This window comes from Anabrus simplex, chromosome 2, assembly GCF_040414725.1.
Source record: "Anabrus simplex isolate iqAnaSimp1 chromosome 2, ASM4041472v1, whole genome shotgun sequence".
In the NCBI taxonomy this organism is placed as follows: Eukaryota; Metazoa; Arthropoda; class Insecta; order Orthoptera; family Tettigoniidae; genus Anabrus; species Anabrus simplex.
In genome coordinates, this window is record NC_090266.1 from 204,728,381 (window position 1) to 204,752,358 (window position 23,978).

The 23,978-nt window shown below is 42.3% G+C and overlaps 1 pseudogene; it reads left to right on the forward strand.

The window, feature by feature from the left end:
- The first annotated feature begins 1,678 nt into the window (after positions 1-1,678).
- LOC136863487 (uncharacterized) overlaps positions 1,679-23,978 on the forward strand; it is a 30,841-nt pseudogene continuing 8,541 nt past the window's right edge.

The following is a 23,978-nucleotide window of genomic DNA, read 5'->3' on the forward strand; positions in this document are numbered from 1 at the left end:
CGAGGGGGACCTGCCACATGGCTGGCTTACTCCTCTAGATTTTTCCACTGGGGTTATTTATAGGAAAAAGTCTATGAAAAGGAGCCAGAGAGCCAGAATCCTTTACGGCGGCTGATCATCGATACCTGCAGGCAGGATCCACCACATATGTTGCAGCAAGCAAAAATGTCTCTCCCTCACCGTGTTCAGACTACCATTAACGAAGGAGGTGGTCATCTTTTGCTTCATTAATCGAACAGCCATACACAAGCCCATTGCACCTCTGTCGCTAACGGCTTACTTTGCTGCACAGAGCTCTTTTAATAGATACTTAAAAACAAGTGTAACAGTGCACCTGCAATATTAGAATTGATCATGATTTAGATTTGTCTTCAACCACGTGACTCACTCGAACATTAACAAATAAATAAAGATATACTTCCTATATCAGACTCGAACCTCCAACTAACTAAAGCTAATTTCCTTCTCTAACTTTCAGAACGCTCGGCTGTAATGACTAGTAATTAATCTTACAGCTCTTAGGCCTATGTCAATAGTACTTCTAGTCATTAAGCCATCATATTCTCAGTACATGACGTTCCTGTGATACCGAATTTTCACGATTCTTTACCATCATTCGGTATTTTATAATTTCGTTGACACGAATATACGAACTATACATAGCGTAGTAAGACCAAATATTGCTGTGAGTATCCAAGGTCAATATTTTTAAGTTAGACTATAATCTGCGGGTTGCATAAGACTGAGTGATTAGGGGCAGCTGTACTGCCCTATATAATAATTCACGTATAGCTAAGTCTTCAGCTGTAAAAATAGGCGCTTCATTGGGTAGATAAGGAACCATATTATTTAATGATGATGATGATGACGATGCTTGTGCGGTTTGCATAAAACTGAGTGAATAGGTGCAGCTGTACTGCCCTGTATAATAATTCGGTAATTCAGCTGTAAAAATAGGCGCTTCATTTGGTAGATAAGGAACCATATTATTTGATGATGATGATGATGATGATGATGACGATGCTTGTTATTTAAAGGGGCCTAGCATCTAAAGTCATCGGCCCCAAATGGTACCAGATGGACGACATGAGATGATAATTAAAATTTTAAAATGTATCCACTGACTAGAGTTTAAAAGACACGGTGATGAAAAATGGTTATGAGATTAAAACAATTAGTGGATCTAACTCGCAATGCCTTATTTTCTAATAAAATTATAGAAAAATACAGGCGACAATCGAATAAGGCATTGCCTGGAAGTACAGATATACAAATCGTCGTTGCCGGGTCAAAACCTCCTATGTGATAATATTTTGGAGATATACTGACCCGCAGCACATATATTAAGAAAGCGAGAATGCCTTCACGATATTCACACAATATTGCACCTTAGATGACAGAACCTTACTGAAGTATTTCACATAGGATGTTTTGTCCCGGCAGCGACTGTTATATATATATATAATTCAAGTTAGAAGTTAAGAACACATTAAAATACGAAAACACGCACTATGATACTGTCAATGGGATAAAAGCCCAGTTAACAGAAATACACTAAGACAAAGGACAATATTACACACGAAAGAAAGACCACTATCCCTCATAAAACGATGACGAGGTCTGCTGTCTGATCATCATCGCGCAGGATGAGGGAGATGGTACTCGAGAGTTTTAGACCATGGCGCAGGTGGCCCAGGTCAACGCACTCCGTAACGATGTGCACCACGGTAAGATGATCGCTGTAAGTACACACCGGAGGGGTTTCTCCTTTCAGTAAATAGGAGTGCGTTATTATAACGTGTCCGATCCGAAGACGACATAATACCACTGCTTCCCTCCGAGAAGCCCGAAGGGAAGTCCTCCATATTGTGTAGAGATGAGAAGAATGCAAGAATGAGGAATGTTGCCTGCAAGCACGAACTTTCTGTTCTGCCCAGACAGATCGCCCTTATCTGCTCTTATCTGCTACACGAAAACATTGACTCACACTTTGTAGTTTGCTGGATTACAACTGACAAGAGCGAAAAGCTGCCGGTAGAAGATAATATAATGTCGCCTGGGTAGTAGTGGAGTTGCTATGGTAACCATTGCGTCACTGGCTCTGCTGGTGAAAACCCCTTCGCCCCGTACCTCACCGGGTATGTGCATTCTTCTGATCTCCCAACAATACCTTCGTTGTACCTTTTATCGCTCTCAGCTTATTTGTAAGTGGAGTGGCCTACCGCTCCATCTTCCAATGGGACATAACCAAATGTCTCAGCTGAGAACGTAGATCACTTGCTGGAACCTTGTAAGACAACGGGGGCAACCTTATCCGCTAACTCGTTTCCCTCTACACCCATGTGGCTTCGGAGCCACATAAACGTGATTGTGGTGCCGGCAACCGAACCACCGGCCAGCAGGTCCTGGGTCAACTGCACCAGCGGGTACCGAGGAAGACAGGTATCAATAGACTGTAGCGAGCTCAAAGAGTCAGTACACAGCAGAAAGTGTCGGCGCTCATCGGACAGTGCGTACCACAGAGCTTCACAAATAGCGTAGAGCTCTGCTGTATACACACGACATGTTTCCGGGAGAGAGAAAAGAAGCCTATCATTATCGGTACCTAACGAACGCACAGCCCACTTTCTTTCTGCCCTCGAACCATCCGAGTAAACGACGACTGAACCTGGATACCGGCCAACAACGGACAGGAAGAGCCTCCGATAAGTCGAAGGGTCCGTGTTTTCCTTCGGGCCAGTGTACCATATTATTTAGCTTGTGGTACATTGGTATGCAAGACGAACGAAGTTCTAAAATTTTACTCCATAAGTGTATTTGTAAGTGCAATCTGGCCATGTGGAGTCGACATGTCTCATCACATTTTGATACATTTTGATTTACCTTAGTTCCTTGCGGAAGGTAGTTATATTTCGCTTTTTGTCGCACCGACCCAAATAGGTCGTATGGCGACGATGGTATAGGAGGAGTGAGAAGGAAGCGACGTTGGCCTTAATCAGGGAACAGCTCCAACATTTGCTGAGTGTAGAAAGTGGGAAACCACGAGTAACCATCTTCAGGGCTACTGACAGTTGGTTTCAAACCCATTATCTCCCGAATGTAAGCTGATAATTACGTGACCCAAATCGTGCAGCCACTTGCCCGGTGCGGAAGGGAGTTAGGAAGAAGAAATGTAGGTGCCTTATACACTGAGCATTTAAATGTAAACTGATAGGTACGATGAGTGGTGCTTTCAAAGTCAGATCTCGAAACCATTCGAGCGGAAACACTGGTTTTCCTGACGTGCTATGCCAATTACCGTACAATGCTCTCCATATGCATTCCTATAAGACAGACACGCCGAGCGAGTTGGCCCTGCATTCGGGAGATAGTGGATTCGAACCTGTCGGCAGCCCTCAAGATGGTTTTCTGTGGTTTCCCATTTTCAAACCATGAACATGCTTGGCTGTAACTTAATTAAGGCCACGGCCATTTTCTTCCCATTCCTAGCCCTTTCTAACCATATCCTCGCCACTGGACCCATCTGTGCTGGTGCGACGTAAAGCCAAATGTAAAAAGAAAAGGGGAAGAAGAAGAGAGACAGACGAACATATAGTGAAAAAATATGGGCCAATCTGAATTGTAGGTGCAGGATGTTCTCTTCTCCTCCAGATGAAGATGGCATTTGATTATTCTGAATGGGAAAGTGAGAGTCCATACAGCATAGGCCGTCTTCAAGTTGTTCAGAAGCAATGTCTAATACCTGTAGTACAGACGTTGACAGGGTACTGGAGTACACTGATTTCAGGGAGTTTAATGACATCGTCACTCCCTTCACAAGAAAAATAAACCACTGATGGAATACCGGCCGTAACGTGTCGGGTTATTGAAGTAAGACTCACTGTGGTGTGTATTCCTGGTAAAACTGGAGGTCCTGCAGCTTTGATAATAACATGTAAGACTGCAGAGCTTGCTTGCTTTCTTTGCCAAAACCCTTTCGATTTAATCAACGACAGTTAAAGATTTATCTCGATAAGATTCCCTAATTTGGAGATAATTGCAAATATAGGTTAAAACGTCGCTGTTCGCGCAAAAGGTCATATCTCGCAATGCGCTTCTTATCTATTATTTTCCTTAAGACTGGTCACGCCTCCCAGCCACACATGCATATGCAGTCCACCAGAACAGTGTTCGTTGTGTTCATTTTTCTGTGGTAACGTGTGAAGGAAAACGAACCTTAACTGCATTACACTGTAGGAATGCGTGAATACTTCATGAATATATCGTCGCTGCACCGGCAAAACACCGTATACCACAATGCCCTTCTGCTTAAGACTGGTCACGCCTCCCTGCCACATAACAGATATGCAGTCCATCAGAACAATTGTCGTTGTATTCGTTTTCCTATGCTGACGGGTAAACGAAAATGAACTTTAAACGCATTATACTGTAGTAGTGCGTAAATACGTCATGCAAACATATAATCCTCCAGCGCGAAAATGAACACAACGAAAACTGTTCTGATGGACTGCACATCCATGTGTGGCTGGGAGGCGTAACAAATCCTACTGAAAATAATGGATAGGAAGAGAATTGTGACATACGAGGTATTGTTTCTTCACTACCGACATATTTAATAGACCATTTTAAGATTATTATATTCTACTGGCATAAACGAACCAAATCAAACAAACGTGAGGTGCAGCAGCCCATTGAGAGTCTTGGATTTTCAAGATGGCTGCTCCCTAGCCAGGTGGCCTGTGGATATGGTCCGAGTGACGAACCCCTCAGTCGTATCCCTTGGGTTTCGCGACCGGATCCACTTGTCTCTCATATTCGAAAATTCCTCTGTTGACTCACGAGGTTGAATAAACGCTATTTCAGCACTTAGTTCAAAATTAGAGTGCTTACATTTTCTAGGAATCGAACCCGGATCCTGCACGTTAGAGGCAGGCACACTACCCCCACGTTTACAGACTAAAATCAGAAACATATGCGTGTACCAGGTAACTTTTTCTTTCTTTCGATATATTTTGAGAGGTAAAATAATTTTGACCTCTTTTCCTCGGCTGGGAAAGTTATTCGACGTAACAGAAAAATCGCAATAGAAAATTCTTCTTCAATCTTGTTGATTTACCCAATCGCAAAATTGACAACACTTACATGTCAAATGACCACTGAATAGCACGAAATAATTTGCCACGAAGATCAATTATTATCTGCTCATCCCTGGCATTTTTCTCAATTTATTGTAGTCGACACTTCATGTAAATACAGCCTAGTTTTACGGCTGACACCTACTCTGGGAAGATATGTGCTCGCTATTGAGTGCTTCTGCGGTAGTTGTGCGGTAGTGGGTAATTTGCTGTGTTGTATGAAGATGAAGAGGTGTGTACTTTTTTTTTTTTTTTTTTTGCTAGTTGCTTTACGTCGCACCGACACGGATAGGTCTTATGGCGACGATGGGACAGGGAAGAGCTAGGAGTTAGAAGGAAGCAGCCGTGACCTTAATTAAGGTACAGCCCCAGCATTTCCCTGGTGTGAAAATGGGAAACCACGGAAAACCATCTTCAGGGCTGCCGACAGTGGGGTTCGAACCTACTATCTCCCGAATACTGGATACTGGCCACACTTAAGCGACTGCAGCTATCGAGCTCGATAGAGGTGTGTATCAAGATGAATAAAAACACCCAATCCTCGAGACAGAGGAATAAACCTTACACAGTTAAAAACCTGGCCTGGCCGGGAATAGAACCCGGAGCCCTTATACTGAAGGCCACTACGTTGTATCGTTGTGCCAAGGAGCGAGATATGGAATAATTATTTCGGCATTACGAACTAAGCTTATGAATGGCAACTGCGATATGGAATTCGCTTGTGTAGTGTTTTATGTACCCTAAAAGAAATCATACATGTGTTATTCAACTTAAAATTCTTCCACGTAATCACCAAGGTACGTAGCCCGCCTGTTGGCCATTATCGTTAAGGCGTTGAAGTCCAAACGGTCTGACACTGTGGTTATCCGGTTCGAGTCCCGTTGGTCGAAAAACATTTCACTATCAGAATGTTGGTCGGCAGGGTAGAGGAGGTGGTAGTATATAATTTCTAATCACTAGATTGCTTGCCGAAAGCGTGGATTAGGTTCCAAACCTCTCCGCAGTGTTCACATCGAGTGAGGGCATTTGACACTGTTGATAGTGATTCGTCCGTCGGATGGAGACGTTAAGACTTGAGCAGTCCCCTTGCTGCTGTTCGACAAGAGTAGGCTATGTGCCGGCACCGGGTTGCACCCTCCCCCTTCCTACTACCATAGTCTATATACAGCCATTCATTTCATCTCATTAACTATTTTAGTGAGGTTGACAGCAGAAAGGTCATCGGGTCATAAAAACCCGCCACGACAGATTCACCTCACCTCATACCTGACCCCGTAGGGAAACGGGGTAAGGGTTGGATGAACAAACAAACAAACAAACAAACAAACAAACAAACAAAAATAATCACCAAGGTACGCAGTATAAACAAGTTGGCCCTAATATATATCTAGTATCATAATGCAGTAGGAAAATGTTTCCTCACGCGTTGCAAATCCTAAATCTATTTTATCTGTTTATCTCATGCCACGTGTGTCACATTTCACTTTTGTGACCTACACCTAGATTGTTCCCTCCAATGGCTGATTCTAGTAAAAATATCAATTTTAAAACAAAAGTCATAACATACGGCAGTATCATGCGCAGCTAACGAATCACATCAAATATGCTGTCTACTTCCGTATAAATAACTAGTGATAAGCTGCCATTTGTGGCCATATATACATTGATCACATGGAAATAGCCGTTTCAAATCACTGCTCATACGTCACGCAATACCATTTGAATCTGAGATATTATCGATAAAAGGTTGTTTTTTTCGAATATCCTGATTTAAAACAAATGACTACGGAATTTCAAAATAGTTTGTTGTTTTAAAGCATTCATTGATTGAATTCTGAATGAATGAAGGTATATTTGTATGACCTGTGCATTCCACTCGCCTTAGCTGTTGTTTGGACCAGTTGGCTAAGTGCTCAAGCAAGGTCTATGGGATTGACTTCTAGCATTTCTCAATTATTGTATAGTAGTTTATAAATGTTATGCACTTGCAAGGTATGGGGCTGCCCTACCGAGGCGGAACAGCCATTCTCGGTTCACCCGGAAGGTCGTGTGTTCGATTTCCCGTCAGGAAGTAAAAACAAATTAAGAAACAAGATTTCCACTTCTGCAGCGACGCATGGCCCTGAGGTTCAGTCAGCCTGCACCAAAAATTAGTACCAGGCTAATTCATTGGTGCAAAGGAGATTGGAGTTATGGCTAACCACTCTAGCCCACTTAGTGCTGAACCTACGGAAAATTACGGCCGCTAAATCCCTCGCCTTCTCCACAAAAATCTCCTGTCCGTAGAGAGACCCACCTCTTACTTCAGGGGAGAAATGAAAGCAATTTAATGGTAGTGGTGTTTGCAAATTCAAATGCAGAGAACATTTCAAGTCCTACATTGGATAATCCGGTCGATATTTCAAAACAGTGTGCACAATACACATCGGAACACTTAAAGTGTAACAGAGGGTGTATATTTACCAATATTTCAAGAATATGTAGCAAGATGGGTGGCAACTCTGAACTTCACTGGAAGTGTACATGACGCTAATAGTCAGGTGTCTACAAAAGAACAAGAAGAACCAGCGTAGCAACCCTCCACCAACACAGTCAGCGAGCTCCTCACAATAGATCTTTACAAAGCTTGGCCAAATACCACAGCTCCTACATCTTCTTCAACTAACCACTGAAAAGTAATCTATTTTGGAAGAAACGCCTCGCATGTTCACAGTTCCATAAAATCTCGATGTTGTCAATTTCTTCAGAAGACAGGAAACATTTCAGTATATTTCGCTCGTTATTTCCAGCATTACATGTTTTTAACTCAATACTTCCTGGCCTTGTCCTGAGCAACACACCAGGTTTCTGAACATCACTATCGGCAGGGACAGAGGGCGAGGGAGGGAGATAGATGCCCCACTTTGGAATGCATTACGGCCTCATAAATTTTTAGTACTCTTTGTGTCTGTCAATTTGCAGTAACAGGGAGACAGAAAATATAATTAATTAACTAACTCGTAATATTATGGACAACAGAATAGTGTAAAATAATAAATAAGAATCTTTGTGTTTGGAATTAGCCTATGTTGAGTTTCTCCCCGTTAATAAAATTCCTGGTGACGTCCCTGTACGTAAACATATTACAATATATAAAACCGGCATACAAATTATAGGCTACGTATTTATTATTACTATGAATTAATAGAGCCGTCCCCGCGGCCTAGGATTAGCGCAACTGGCTCTTACCTGGAGGCCCTGCGTTCGATTCCCGACCAGGTCAGGAATTATTATCTGGATCTGAGGGCTGGTTCGAGGTTCACTCAACCCACGTGATTTCAATTTAGTGGCTATCCGACGGTGATATAGCACCTCGATCTAGAGAGCCAAGAATATCAGCCGAAAGAATATGTTGAGCTGACCACCTGACATTCCGGGCCTAGCAATCGCCGCTTAGTAGGCCAAGGTCCATCAGTGCTATTGTGCCATGGGATTTGGTTTGGCTTATGAATGAATTCAACACAGACAGTGTACTAGCCTTTTATAATTTCTCTATGGTCTCATCAAGAAAAATGCTGGGACTGTATCTTAATTAAGGCCACGATCACTTTATTCCCATTCCTAGCACTTTCTTATCACATCGTCGCCATAAGACCTATCTGTGTCGTTGCAACGTAAAGCATATTGTTATAAAACTTTATGTATGCAATGTTTTCGCGTTTGATTCTTGGTATATTTCAGAACAAAATGTAGCTTCCACCCAAGTTCCAGTCTCATTTACCGGTGTGCCAGTATGGAAACTCCTGAGGTTGACATTCAGAGCATAACCGGTGTGTCTGATGATTAATAAAGGTACTAAGCACAAGTCTTGTCGTGCTGCAACAGCACTTTCTGGTCCAGCAATGAAAGCAACGACAAACTACGTCACTCTTTGGAAATGAATAGTCTTACTGGGATTAGGACAATATATGGAAGATGGGTTAAAGGATGGAGGAAGTATAAGCATACAAGGTGATGGAATGTACTGGGATGAAAACCAATAATTTAGATAACAAAATTTAATTTAACAAAAGACAAATCTATAGCGAAGTTGAATTTAAAGTGTAATGACGTTGAAAAACATTAGACAAATTACAGATAAATAAAAGTAAAGGGGAGGTGAAGTTATACAATACAAAGGACCATTTAACTGAAAGGAAAAAGTTTTGAACAACAACAAATCATTTAAAATTCAAAATCTGTAAGCTGAAACTGTAGAAACTGTTTAGAAAAGCGAAAAATCGCTGTTCTCAGAATTTAATTGAAGTAAGTCTGGAATGTCCCTAATGCAGATCACACAAGTTCACTGAAAATAAATTTGAAGCTGAGTCCACCCACCAAGGCTTAGAAGAAATACTCGAGAGTTGAGGTTAATAAGTTCCCACTGAAATTTAGAAGAAATAGGTTTGAGTAAATTGTTATCACAGATGACAGTACTTAATTCACTGAAGTTTTATAATATTGAAAATGATGTTTAAAATTCCAGTACTGAAGGAGCTTTGAAAGTCCGGGTCTGGTTGATGTAGTCCGGATCCCAAGAGCGTTGAACTCGAGCTGCTGACTAGAAGATAAACAAGGTTTTAGGTGCTCCCGGTGGACTAAGAGAGCGAAAGGCAGCTTATGCCACTATCATTGTGGCTGGTGTGCTGGTCGTATGCATCAAATATGTCCATGAGGCAATTATTGACGGCTTGGTAACAAGCTGCTTGAGAGTGATCAGGCGTCCAAGTGATGTAGTGTGTTGACTAGCTTGCAGACTGCTGTAGAGTTAGGAGGAGACTTTTTTTAACTTTTGGGTGGGAGGGGCCCATATCCCATACCCTCTGCGTGGCGATAAACATAAGCCAGATCTCCCACACCATACTGTTAATTGTAAGAGAAAGAGACAGCAGAGAGTGTTGGGAAGTAGTGATACCAGGGAATTATCATGCCAGTCCCCATGTCAAACGTGTTACCAGGCAGATTAGGTATCGGGTTGTGTGGTTTGGTACTAGACTTTGGTAATAAGGGCCGGGAAAAAATCCCATAGGCAGAATAGAAGGATGCCTATAGGCACTGGCGTGCACTGAACCCCACCTACCCCAGCGCTGCTGGGGTAAAGAACTTCGCATTAACATCTTCTAATTATTCCTTAGAACGCTTTTTATAGTGTTTAAAAAATTGCGAAGATCTAAGCCAAGCCAAGTACAGCTGTCTCGACAACCCGCTCGCACTACCGCAGTTCAACTTCTCCAGCGAGTTGGGTTTCCTTACTGGCGCAAAAGAGAGCTAAACCAGCGAAATTTAAGGTCGCTTGGGTGACGCATGCAATTGAAGCTTCCTTGTCCTGGGAAATAGGCGGAGCTCTAGGCCTTTCCCGACAGCAATCTACGGCGACAGGCCAGCTAGCTTAGGTAAGGTAATGTCAGTTTTAATACTTGACACTCGAAGTCTTCAGCGCCACACACTAGAGACTGCAATAAAAATATCAACATCTTAACAGTATAGCCAATTACTCATCGTCTTGCTAATAAAGATATAGCCAGTTTATGAAATAAATTGTAATATAGAATATATTATATTTTTGGTTTCCGGCATGTATACAGTTTTTTCAAGATATTCATTGATGGGACGTGTGGAGTATGTGTTCCGATAGCCGCAGAAAAATATTTAGGTTGCCCAGCATCAACACAGAGTTAAGCGCGAAGAAAAAGGATTTTGTATTTGGTTGTCTGTGATATTGGTATATAGTGAATTTTTGTAGGGTTCCTCTTGGATTATAGGTGAAGGTTTCGCGAGATCTGTGGCATTCCTAACGAATATAACGTGTGTTATACGTAGTTACAAATATTTTTCCTCGTTTGCCCTTGATTCACGTACACTCAATACGCAAGTGAAACTATAAAACTTCAGTGACAGTAAAACACCTATTTAATTTTGCTGATTAGTTCAGATTAGGCTTTTTAAGTAAAAAACTTATCGTTAGTCCCAGTATATTTTTGTGAAAACCATGACTGTACCATCACAAAGCGTCACCGGATGAAACAGTAAGTACATTGTTCAAAATCTGTTATAGATTAAATTATGATGGTGTCGTCACTGCCGTGAATATCAATTTGGAAGTATATGCGAGCATGTGGTTGAAAATATTCTTGAAATATTTTTTCTCGGGTGCCGGCCCCGTGGTGTAGGGGTAGCGTGCTTGCCTCTTACCCGGTGGCCCCGGGTTCGATTCCCGGCCAGGTCAGGGATTTTTACCTGGGCCTGAGGGCTGGTTCGAGGTCCACTCAGCCTACGTGATTAGAATTGAGGAGCAATCTGACGGTGAGACAGCGACCCCGGTCTAGAAAGCCAAGAATAACGGCCAAGGGGATTCGTCGTGCTGACCACACGACACCTCGCAATCTGCAGGTCTTCGGGCTGGGCAGCGGTCGCTCGGTAGGCCAAGGCCCTGTAGTGCCATGGGGTTTGGGGGAGGGGGGTTCTCAGGTAGACCTTTCCACGAAAAACGCAGCCTCATAAAATGGTAATTTTGACTTTAGAGAGTGTAGTGGGGCTACGATTGTTTATAAATTTTTAAACCCTTTTTGCAGCTGGGGTAATTAATATGTTCACCACACGCCACTGCCTACAGATAAAACCTGCCATGGTCTACTTACACATGTGAAGGATGTGGTTTGGAAAAGGCCAGGTATGTTAGTTAAAAACAAGTATAATGTGCAAGTCATCAACCCGTTTCAAACCAGTTCGATTATTCAAAGAATCTGTCTGCCAGTCATTGCTCCGGCTAGTTCTGGCCGTGGTGAATACTAAGCCAAGCCATGTTGCTAGAAGTTCTAGGAGCTGCGATGACACCTGGTCTCCATGAGGTCCGTGAAACCTGGTCTCTGACCTCGGGGACCTATTGGAGGGGACTGGCACATGACGACGGGCCTCCTCCCTCTCCGATCGAGGCTCCGCACAGTTGGTACACACGGGCTCCTCCCCGGGTGACGTGCTAGCTATGTTGTGGTGGGCACCAGAACAGCGATTGCAACGTACCGAGAGTCGGCACGTAGGCTGCCGCTGGCCCCACCCACAGTAGAATCACTGCAAAAACTGTTCAGGAGGACGTCTGGGTCTCACCTGATTGCCGCTATCTGTTGAGGCCCTCTCCTGAATGATTCCTCGTTCGACGGCCTCTGTGGGAGCAGTCGTGAGTTGCGGCTAGGTGGCCCTCTCCTGGTGGGCCGGAATCGTCTTCATCTTCTTGATGCGGGGGTGGCTGCTTCTCCCTGATGACGGTCTCTTCTCGGTAGGGGCGGAGAGTTCGTTCAGGTAGCGCTCTGTCCTTCAAGAAACATATTCAGAAAACGGCTGCTAAGTTACGATCAAGGAACAACATCTTACAGAAGAAGTGTGGAACCACCTAGGGATCTTTAGCATCTACCCTATGGTCTTCAGATCTTGGTCTTGTGTACTCTGCTGCAGAATACTGCTCATCGATATGGCTCAACAGCAGTCACGCCAAATCAATTGACACTCAGCTGAATCACACTATGCGTATGATATCAGGGACAATTAGATCTACTCCCACTTACTGGCTACCTGTTCTATCCCATATTCCACCACCTCACCTCCGTAGGAAAAATGCTCTTCTACGAGATTATAAGATAATAACTAACAACAGTTAGTTGTCAATCCACGGGAACAAGAATAATGCTCTTATTAACAAGCTAAAATCTAGACACTCACGTATTAGAACAGCCAGAAACCTAGCAGACGATAATATTAATCTGCTTCAGGCCTGGAAGCAAGTATGGATATCCAGTGTTCCATCAGAATATCACAATCTACCATGGCTGAAAAACAAACCAGAGGGTTTTGATCTTCCACGGAAGACCTGGACAATCATCAACAGGATTCACACTGGCCATGGCAGATGTGCCGACTCCCTCCATAAATGGGGAATACTTAATTTGGCAGTGTGCAGCTGTGGTGCTGTGAAGCAAACAGTCGGCGCATTGTGGAGCAGTGTTCTCTCACCGCCTACCAGGGAAACCCTAGAGACTTTTTCTGCTCTCACCCTTGTGTGTTGACTATGTAAATAACTTGAACCTGTAAATACTTCAAACTGTAAATATTATGTATTACTGCTGTATTTATATGTAATGTGATGTGTTAGCCATACGCTAAATAAATAAATGGAGAAGATAGATAGACTAATGTCTTTATCGGCGTAGGCAATGCCATTAGGCCTTCTCTTACACTAAACCAAGGTAGGGCCGGACGACCTGCGTCGCGCGTCAGTCGTGGCATTCGTGAGCGTCACTGTCCCGCTCGATCCTTGCAACCCTGGGCTACAAGACAGCCGAGGGGTACGGCTCCGTGCCCACCAGCTTGTGCCTCAGCCTCCTGGCCGTCTGCGTGGTGGTCGTCGCCATCTAGGCCTGGTGGCAGATGGCGTCCTCGCTTCCACACCCACTCCAGAAAGTTGGTTTGTCTGCATGGGCCTGCCTGAACAAAAGAAATTGCCTTTGCCCGGCGGAATCTTGATCTTCTTCATCGCACAGAGGATGACTTCGTAGTACTTGATGTCGGCTGGATCATCGGAGGGTGGGGGGTTAGTACGCCATCTGGCGGAAATTTCTTGATATCCCGGGCGGGATCTGGGCAGCCTTCGTAGATGTGATAGTACAGTAAAACCCTGATTATGTTTACCTTAACGCAGTCCCATGCCGGCCTTAGCTGGCTCTGATTGTAACGCGTCAGTAGCAGCGGATGACCCAGGGCAACGTGACCAAGATGGAGCCTGAAGATCTTCACCTTCACTTCGGGCTTATTTTCTTCCTCCGTGACTTCGCTGTTATCTGCTATCCTCCCCGGTGAAACCTGTAATAATATCTCTAAGAAATATAGACATTGCAAGTGCTTAGAAAATGATCTTGGTGTGTACTTAAAAGTACACTATTGCAGACAAATGCTCTTCTTGGTTGTACTTAAAAGTACAGATACCTTGGTTGTACTGATAAGTACTCAGACAAGTAAATCCTGGAGAGGAGGGAGCCCAAGCGGAAGGCATGTACGTCCATCCGCTATCACGATCAGCTTGCTCCACGTTCACAGCACGGGCTTACGTAGTATGAAAAACGGGCGCGGCTATGATAACGAACTAAGATTTTGCAAGTTAGAGGATAACTGATAAAAATTAATCGAAAAAGTATAATCCATGATGAGAATTTTAATAAAAACACAGTGGTTACAAAGTACTTTCATATTATCAAGGACAGACTTCATATAGGTGTGACACGGAACGTCACAGGACCACGTAATGAACCAACAATAGGATTCAAATAAGCTAAAATTTTAGAAAACGAACAGTTACAAGACGAAACGAATGTTAGCATGGTATCAACCGCGCAAAGGTGCGGTCGCGGTCAAAGCGTAGAGCATAGAAAATGTTTTAACGTGGTTGTCTACCCTTACTTGTATCTTAAGGTTAGAGACACTTAGCTCACTAATCATAAGAGTGGTCTGTATTATCAAAATATCCTCGGAATACCCACACATTCCTAACACATTTCCTGAATTCAAAGTATGCTGTGATATTGTCTGTTATGGATCTTGTGTCCCTACGCTCCCGTGTGTACCGGTGAATAGACTTACTGCTTGAAGAATATAGTCGTAGCTGCTTTTACCAGTCTAGCACAGAAGTCAAGTAAACGCTTCCCATTCATATTAGCTTCCATATATTCCCCACATTTACACATAACCTATTCGTATCCTTTAGTTCTATTTACAAATCTCGCATTTAAACCACCCATTAGCACTATCCTGTCCTTGCTGTTGATCCTGACTACGATGTCCCTCAGTAATTAGTAGAACTTAACAACTTCATCCTTACCTGCACCTGAATAGAATCAGACAATTCCGTCTTAATTTTTCCAACTGATGTCAGTGATGCCATACACGATGCACCAGTTTAATACAGCTTATAGACCTTTGGAATAAAATCACTATGCCGCAAGTTTTAGGTCTGTACCATGCACCGTTACGCTATAATACCACAATGAAATCAATTATGTGGGTATGTGTTCATTTCGATTTACTTTCTGTATTTTTGAATTGCCTGAATATTAATTGTAAACTTACTAACTAAATTTGCTGCGGTTTTGAATTTAGATTCTTCTAGAAAAACAGCTTTATGTAAATATTCGTTAAGAAACATAAATGTAAAATTAAGTGTAGGTGGCTGTATGGTACAATCGCCAATTTCCAAAAAATAAATGAACAAACACCTGCCCACCGATCCCGTTTTTCGGTGAAGTATCTAATAGCCGGTGTTAATGTGAGGCCTGTTGCAGTTACGTCCTTTAGGAATTTGGGGCATCTTTACTCATCAGCACCGGTTCCTGTTGAGTGTTGAAACTTGTTGACAATTTTTGCTTGCGTACGAGTGTGTGGAATTGTAATTATTTGGGCGTAGGTTTGGGATAGGCACTCCGGAGCGTGAAATACGCCACTATCCCCAGTTTGCGGAGCATTAAGGGAGAAGGAACAAGGAAAAATCGTGTTGTCGTGTAGTAAGCAAATAAAGTTGCTACGTCTACGAAAGAATGCATGGGATAGGATGCCCAAATATAACAAGTGTATCAGGAGTATATCGTCGAAGCACATCTACACGTTTGGTTTCAAACAAATAATGGGCACGTTACACTAATAAATAAATAAATAACGTTTACCTATTGTCTGTGCTTCTAGACGAAAAGAGAAAACATTTGTAATGACATAACAAAGCATTACAACTTATCGCAGCTCTTGCAGTGCTCATTAAACGTGTGAGAATTAAAGTTGCCCTCCACGCTCAAACCGTGTAGCTCTTAATCCGTCAGAATGCACTCGAAACAAAAAAATGATCTGTCAACAAATCCGCATTAGTAATTTTACAACTAGGGGCATGTCTCCGAAATTATTTGAACACTTAATTCAACGTCCAGTGTTGTTGTTACTGTTTTGTTCCCCCACAGGAAATGCTCGACATTTCATCCGTTAGCTCGACGACAAGCTTCCCTCCGAAGACACACGAGAAACTCTCACCCGCCTCCGTTAGACTATACAGATATAATTACGGAAGTCAAGTTAATTAAGTTGCATTTGTAATTTGACATTATTACCGTAGTTATAACTTTGTGATTGTAATATATAATAATCACATTTTAATATTATGGTTAGGTGAAAGAGGGGGGCAGGAGCCCTAATTTCATCATTAATAAAGGCATTAATAATAACTCGGCGTCAGCCTTTATAGTGTCGACGGCATCGCAAGTACTGTAGTTTATAGAAGAGTTGCTTCCTCGACAGTTTCTACTTGGTTCTCAAGTTTTCTAGGTGTCCCCAAAAAATAAAGGTGCAGTGGCCAGATGACAGGACCATACCAATCAACCACCAATTCGGGAAACGGCGATCTACTAATCGACGAACGTCCCTACTGAACTGATGGGGAACCCCATCGTGCATGAACCAAATCTGTTGATGTGTCTGTACCGAAACATTATCCAGAGGGTTTGGCAAAAAACCGAGCAGAAAGTGGGCATAACTAGCACGAGTTAGTCGTGCAGCAGTTCTAATGGTCCTGGAAGCTGGTCATCCTTGATTCCTGCTCGAAGATTTATAGAAAACCTCTGTTGCCTTGGTGAATGATATGATGATTTTCTTCTGCACATGTATGGATATTATGAAAATTAATGATATCCACCAACCCCTGGTAAAAATATACTTCATCTCTAACCACAATGTCGTGCAAAATGTCTGCATTATATTCAATTTGTTTCAAAAACCGGGTAAAGAATTCTGCTCTCGGTGTGTAATCCGATTCTTGGTGATGGTGGCATATCTGGTTTGGGTTCAACAGACGCAATCTGCGGTGAAGAGCCTAGTTAGGTGTACTTACTTGTCTTACTAAGCTCTAACAGCTCATAGTCAGTCTCCCTTCAACAAGTCGTAAAATGTGTTCTATCCACTGTAGCTCTGCAGCATCACCAAGCGGTCTACGACTCTGTGCCTCGGAGCCATTGGCGTAGATCGACGAACGTTCGGCTTTTGGGAATACGCCGGTTTGTAAATCGTTGTCGATAAAGCTGTCTTATCGCATATGCAGATTCCTCAGCTCGTCCGTAAACGAGGCGAATATCACCTAATTCGGCACAAGTAAAGAAGTCTATTATGTAATAAATGGGCTACAGTGTTGTTGGTACTTCTGCTCTGGTTTGTAGAAAGAGGAATTAAAGACTGGAATAATTTACCAAAGATGATGTTCGATAAGTCTCCACCTTCTTCGAAATAACTTTTGAAAAGTTTAGATAAACGGTTGATTGAATCTGCCATCTGGGTTATATTCTTAAAGGCAGTTCAGTGGTGATTGATTGATTGATTGATTGATTGATTGATTGATTGATTGATTGATTGATTGATTGATTGATTGATTGATTGATTGATTGATTGATTGATTGATTGATTGATTGATTGATTGATTGATTGATTGATTGATTGATTGATTGATTGATTGATTGGGTTACGTCCTCTCTACTACATCAAGACATTTTTTTCTTACGGCCTGCTAACCTCCGTGTTCTACGGCTGCTATATTCTCACCATCTACATGCTCACTCAGCTGTTCACTAACAATGCTACTCCACTCCACTGCTGCTTCTCCGCTGTGACGTCACGCTCACGTATTCGATGTTCGAATAACTTCTGGACTCGCCTTTCTACCACCTATATAAGCGTGCACCTGCCTCCTTTCGCCGGTCAGACATCGAGTGTAATTATTCCTGAGTGGAGAGAGCAGCTTATTTCGCAGGCGGCTGGTCCGTTGCGATATTTTAAATTCTCATTCTGAAAATGCTGTATCGAAAATCTTCGTACAGACTGGGTGAGCAAATATTTTAATTTCTTAATGTTTGGTGTTTCTATCAAGACTTATAAACTGAACTATTGATCATTCAATCCCATTTTGGCTTTGATTCTAACTAAATCCTCCAGACGGAAATCTTTATTAACCTTTATTAATCCTCAACTTCACACGGTGGACCATACCTGGACAAATGTTAGGAGTGTTGCCACATCATGAACTCTTGCTTGGCAGCGCAGTGGTTGCGCTCACTGTTAACTGATAGGGTTTAAGCAACCTGGAAAAATCCCCCCTTTCCTTCCCTCGTCTGCTTGTCTCCACTGTGTTTACTCCTATTTTTCTACTTCTAATGTGCTCTAATTCTCTATTTTGCTTATCCCTTGTTGGGTTCGATAATAATTGTAAGTATGGCCTTTAATCTATCATGAAATTGTTATTAACACCCCCTTTTTCTTAAGTGTTGTGGTTAACTAAATAATAAATTGTGGTTCTGTATCAATCTCGAGTCTTGGGTTTTGCAGAGACTCGTTGGTGCTGTTTGTAAAAATTTCTGGTCAAGATCTATTCTGAACCCATTCAATTGTAAAAGGGCTGTGGCTGTTCTGAAATGCTTGTGATTGCATTTTTTTCTTGTTTGTTGTACTCTGCCTGTTCTACTCATTTATGGTAAAAATATAACCTACTTAAAATTGATTCCATTTCCTTTAAATCTTGCCTGATGTATGTTCCTTCCCCTCTGTTCTTTTCTTTTCTTACATTGTACTTACCACGGACGACCCTCTTGGTCGGTCCTGCAAAGCTTCACTGACTCTGCCGATAAGAAAAATAGAAGGTCATTTCAGATACATTAATTTTTGTGTCGCTATTATCTAATGAGATAATTGGTTCTTGTATCCGATACATGCCTTTCCGCGGTCTGAGAAGTTTCCTCCAGCAAAACGACACCCGCTTGCTCTACGTACGGAGTTGCTCTCCCTTGAGCCGTGGGTTGATCCCGTTATCAATACCTTTGTTGTTATTATACATCGTTTTGGTCATTTCAATAAAACATATGATTTTCTACAAAATATTCCTTACGCCACAATTGATTGATTGATTCATTGATTGATCGATCGATCCCCACATTTAAGCAGTCGAAAATTGCCAACGTTTGGCTAGCTGAAGTGATAAAGATGTGGTCGATTCACACGGAAGAATTTCAACTTATCTTCAGAAGGTTGAGAAATTCCGGAACAAAAATACCTCTTCTGGAGGAGCACATAGCCCTTGGATTAATTAGCTTATCGATGGATTTCTTTTAAAACCTCGTATGTCCCGATGCTCTTTCTCCCCATTATATTCCTTAAGACTGGCCACGCCTCTCGGCCACATATTTATATGAAGTCCATCAGAATAATTTTCGTTGTGTTCATTTTCCTATGCCGATGTGTAAAGAAAAATGAACCTTAAATACTCCATACTGTAGGAGTGCGTAACTTATCCATGCAAACAACAACCCTAACAATGCGGTATGGTAAGGTCTGTTTTCCTTTATACATCGGCATCGGAAAATGAACATAACGAAAATATTATTCTGATGGACTGCATATAAATATGTGGCTGGGAGGCATGTCCAGTCTTAAGGAATATAATTAGTAGGAAGAGAATTCAGACATACGAGGTTTTAAAAGAAAATCATCGTTATGTTACAGTGCAGTTAGGGTACTATCGTAGTTCGGCTCCTTGATTGAATGGTCAGGGTACTGGGTCGATTCTCGGCCGGGTCGGGAATGTTAATCCCGTTTGTTTAATTCCTCTAGTATCATTTTAACACATATCTTCACTCACAAACAACATATCGCGCTAGTAATCATCACAGAAACACGCAATGATGAATATATCAACATAAATTTGCTGTCAGGAAGGACATCAGGCCTTAAAATTGGGCTTGACGAACCTTAGTGCCGACCGCACATAACTGGGAAAGAAAAACGGGCATACTATCGTAAGTAAACATTTCCACCGTGATATCTCTCACGAGGGAATTACCCCGGCCCGAACGACTAAAACCGACAGAAAGTGGGCTTAAAATATACAGTTGTACCTATGTCAATAGCTGTCAAGGCCATTCAACTGTAAAAGTGCGTGTTCGGTCGCCAGCGCCATCTGACAGTCAGCGCACAGGCCGCGCTGCATTGGAGCTGTACACGCAATGCCTGTCAGTCAGTTGCAGTGTGTCGTAGTATAGTGCACACACAAACGTCCGACATGAGTATAGTACGCGCACCTTTTCTTGAGCCCTGGTTCCCATTCGTTACTATGTAGATTCGGGCTCAAGAAAAGGTGCGCGTACTATAGGTGGAAGCCAATCAACCCTGTGAATGTCTTGAAATTGCTGCACGAAAAGGTACGCTGACGCTACACAGTGGATAGTGAAGATGTAAGTGAAGTGGAGGATGAGCCATTTGCATGCATGTTATATGATATCATAACGCAAAAATACAATAGATCTGTAACAGAACTACATACCGACACACTGGAGAGTAATGGTGACTGTGAGGCGGACGGCACATGAGTATGAGGGTTCCAACCGTACCGACAATCCAGCAGCGGAAGGAACTACACGTGGCAGTGATTTCGCTCCTTCACCCCAAAACGTGTACGAACAAGTGTGATACGGAGTATTGATGACCGAACATTGGACAACATTTATGAGGATTATTATAATCGCAGTTACAATTCTTATCAGAAACTAATGAAGCGTTATAGTTGCATTAGGTCGAAATCAAACTGCAAGGTAATTTAACATTGTGTGACGTGCAAAAGGCAAGACCCAGGTGATCAAGGGAAACAAAACTTTAAAATTGGAGGCTTTAAAAGAGCCTGTAAAAGCACAACTTGACTGAGCTAGAGATAATGGATAAGTGGTCCACAATTGGCACATGCGCATTCAAGCGTGGGCTCTGGAGGCCGCTAGAGCAGTTTCTCTGGGCAATTTTAAAGCTTCGTTGCATTTTTGTCAGGGTCTTTAAAGACGACTATAATATTTCCCCCAGGCATATCACTATGTGCATGGCTCGCCAAGAGATTGAAGAGGAGCATGTTATTATACAAACAGCAGAAACATTTGTGGCAGACATGAACATGTTTATTCAAGACGGGAATATAATAAATTAATGCGTGTGGAATAGTGATCAGAGCCATTTTTTATGAACTAACGTCTTCTGCAACTCTTTCAAATAGAGGGGAAAATCAACAGTTGGTCTGGTACATGATGTGCATAGTTCTACGCATAGTTACACAATTGCTGTGGCTGTATCCATGAATGGCAAATTAGCGAACAAGCTTTCCGAAGTATTGGTCACATTAGCTTCGCTCTTTAAGCCTATACCCATGTACAGAACAGTACCCGTAGACCTAACGAGATGGCTAAGTTATTTGTCACCGGGCGAGTTGGCCGTGCGCGTAGAGGCGCGCGGCTGTGAGCTTGCATCCGGGAGATAGTAGCTTCGAATCCCACTATCGGCAGCCCTGAAGATGGTGTTCCGTGGTTTCCCATTTTCACACCAGGCAAATGCTGGGGCTGTACCTTAATTAAGGCCACGGCCGCTTCCTTCCAACTCCTAGGCCTTTCCTATCCCATCGTCGCCATAAGACCTATCTGTGTCGGTGCGACGTAAAAGCCCCTAGCAAAAAAAAAGTTATTTGTCTGCAGGAATAGGATGTGGAACGTTTCGTCCGCAGGTTGTAAGGAAACTGACAGCAATGTGTCCACGGAACGTCTATGTTGAAGCGACTAAACGTGGAAAAATGACTACAGCACATATGAAGAACTTCTTTAATTCGATCCTCGTTGAACATGTTGGTGAGACAGATCTATTACTTTGCGATTCCTGGTCAGGACACAAAGCTACAGCGTCACTGAAGAATGTTTTCCAAATAAAGATATTACATTAAATATATTGCCACCAAAGACAACCAAATACTGTCAACCTCTGGATGTATAATTTTTTTGGCAATACAAGCTATATGCCAGACGTCTTGTTGATTTTGTACGTTTGCAAATAGATACCACGCAGGCCACGTTACATGATCGATACTTCATCATCGGTCTTCAGTCCGTCATCTACAGATGCAGATACAGATACACATCTATGTTAACATACGCATGGCAAAGAGCAGGTTAGGATGTGGATAATCCTGTTGCTTCGTTTGATAATGAGATCACCGTGGCATTTGAGTGTGGACTATTGCAATAAGGGAACACTGTAAATAATGTAGTATGTCTACATGTTGTCCTCGTTAAATGTGCATACTGTTCCATTCCGCTGTGTTTTAATCACTTCATTGAAACTCCACATTTACACCTCGACGTCGAATAAAGGACAAGACAGTACCTTCTATTGTGTGAAAGATGGCTGTGTCAACACGGTGTTAAGAGTTCTTGTTGCAAGCACGTGTTCAACCTTTTGCCAGATGATACTGCACCACATCTGTTTATTGTTATTATAATGGTCCGAAGTGTCCGTTGCACGGTAGTTTCTGCTCCGAATTGTGCTTCTGCAATCTTTTTACGCCGTAATTTCCAAACATTGATTGTACATTACTGCGGGGTTTTACAGATAAATGCCAGAGATGGGTAGTAGAACAGACATATCTTCGTATGTTAAGCGCACTTCCAGTCGGTTTTAGCCGTTCGAGCTGGGGTACTTCCCTCGTCAGTTGCAATGTGCACTAAAACCCCGATAGTACGTGCACGCTAGATGAATACACTACCCCGCGTAATATACGTTTTTGTCTCTCAGATGTATATGGACTTTAAAATATATCCCTACAGAGCGCTCGAATTCCGCCTAATGACGCTTCGTTACTGGAATACTTCATTTAATATTCAGCCAAGTTTAGATGAAAAGGTACATTGCTATTACTTAATCGCACTAGACTCATTAATGTGTAAAATATTATATCCTGTACTTGCCGGATTTCCGAAGTATTGGTCACATTAGCTTCGCTCTTTAAGCCCATTCCCATGTACAGAACAGTACACGTAGACCTAACGAGATTGCTAAGTTATTTGGTTCACGTAGCTGTGAGCTTGCATCCGGGAGTTAGTGGATTCGAACCCCATTGTCGGCAGCTCTGAAGATATTTTTCGTAGCTTCCCATTTTCGCACCAGACAACGCTGGAATTGCTTCTTAATGAAGGCCACATTCGTTTCCAACCCTGTCCTATCCCATTGTCGCCGAAAGACCTGAGTCGGTCCGACGTAAACTGAATAGCAAAGTACTAAATACAGTAACTGCTCTTTTATTACACCTTCCCTCACCCACTCATACTTCGTTTATTCGTGAAAAATTATGCTTGCCAGTTACATGTTGCTTTTGGTGTATTGAAGTGTATGTATAATTAATGTGAGCGTTAAAAGAAAATTACGATCTTTGTAGGATAAATCGGAAATATTAAGGAAGCACCGTTCTTAATCAGATACAACTCGCTGATTCGAGAGGCATCCCATCGCCAGCGTTAACAACAATAATAAAGATTGGTTACTTAAGCACTTGTAATAAAACAATAACGATTGGCCTTCTCTTGGGCGTTAATTGTGACATAATATAAAAATTGTACTCACTCCGTCATTAAGCACCAATTTTAGCATTAAATTTATTCATTATACTTAATATTAATCCTAGCAGCACAACTGAATGTCATTATCACTTGGCGACTTCCAATGAAATGTCATTTAAAATAAGTGAATGGATAAATAAATGACGATGATGATAATAATAATAATAATAATAATAATAATAATAATAATAATAATAATAATAATAATAATAGGTAGGTAAGAAATCCAGGAGATTTGAATGTCAGATTGGGGATACAAAAACTGGAACAGGTAGATAGAAAAGAAATGGCGTGTGGCCTCTGAAGGGCCCTGGTGCAGGTTTTTCGAGCTGACGCCGTATAGGCACGTGGG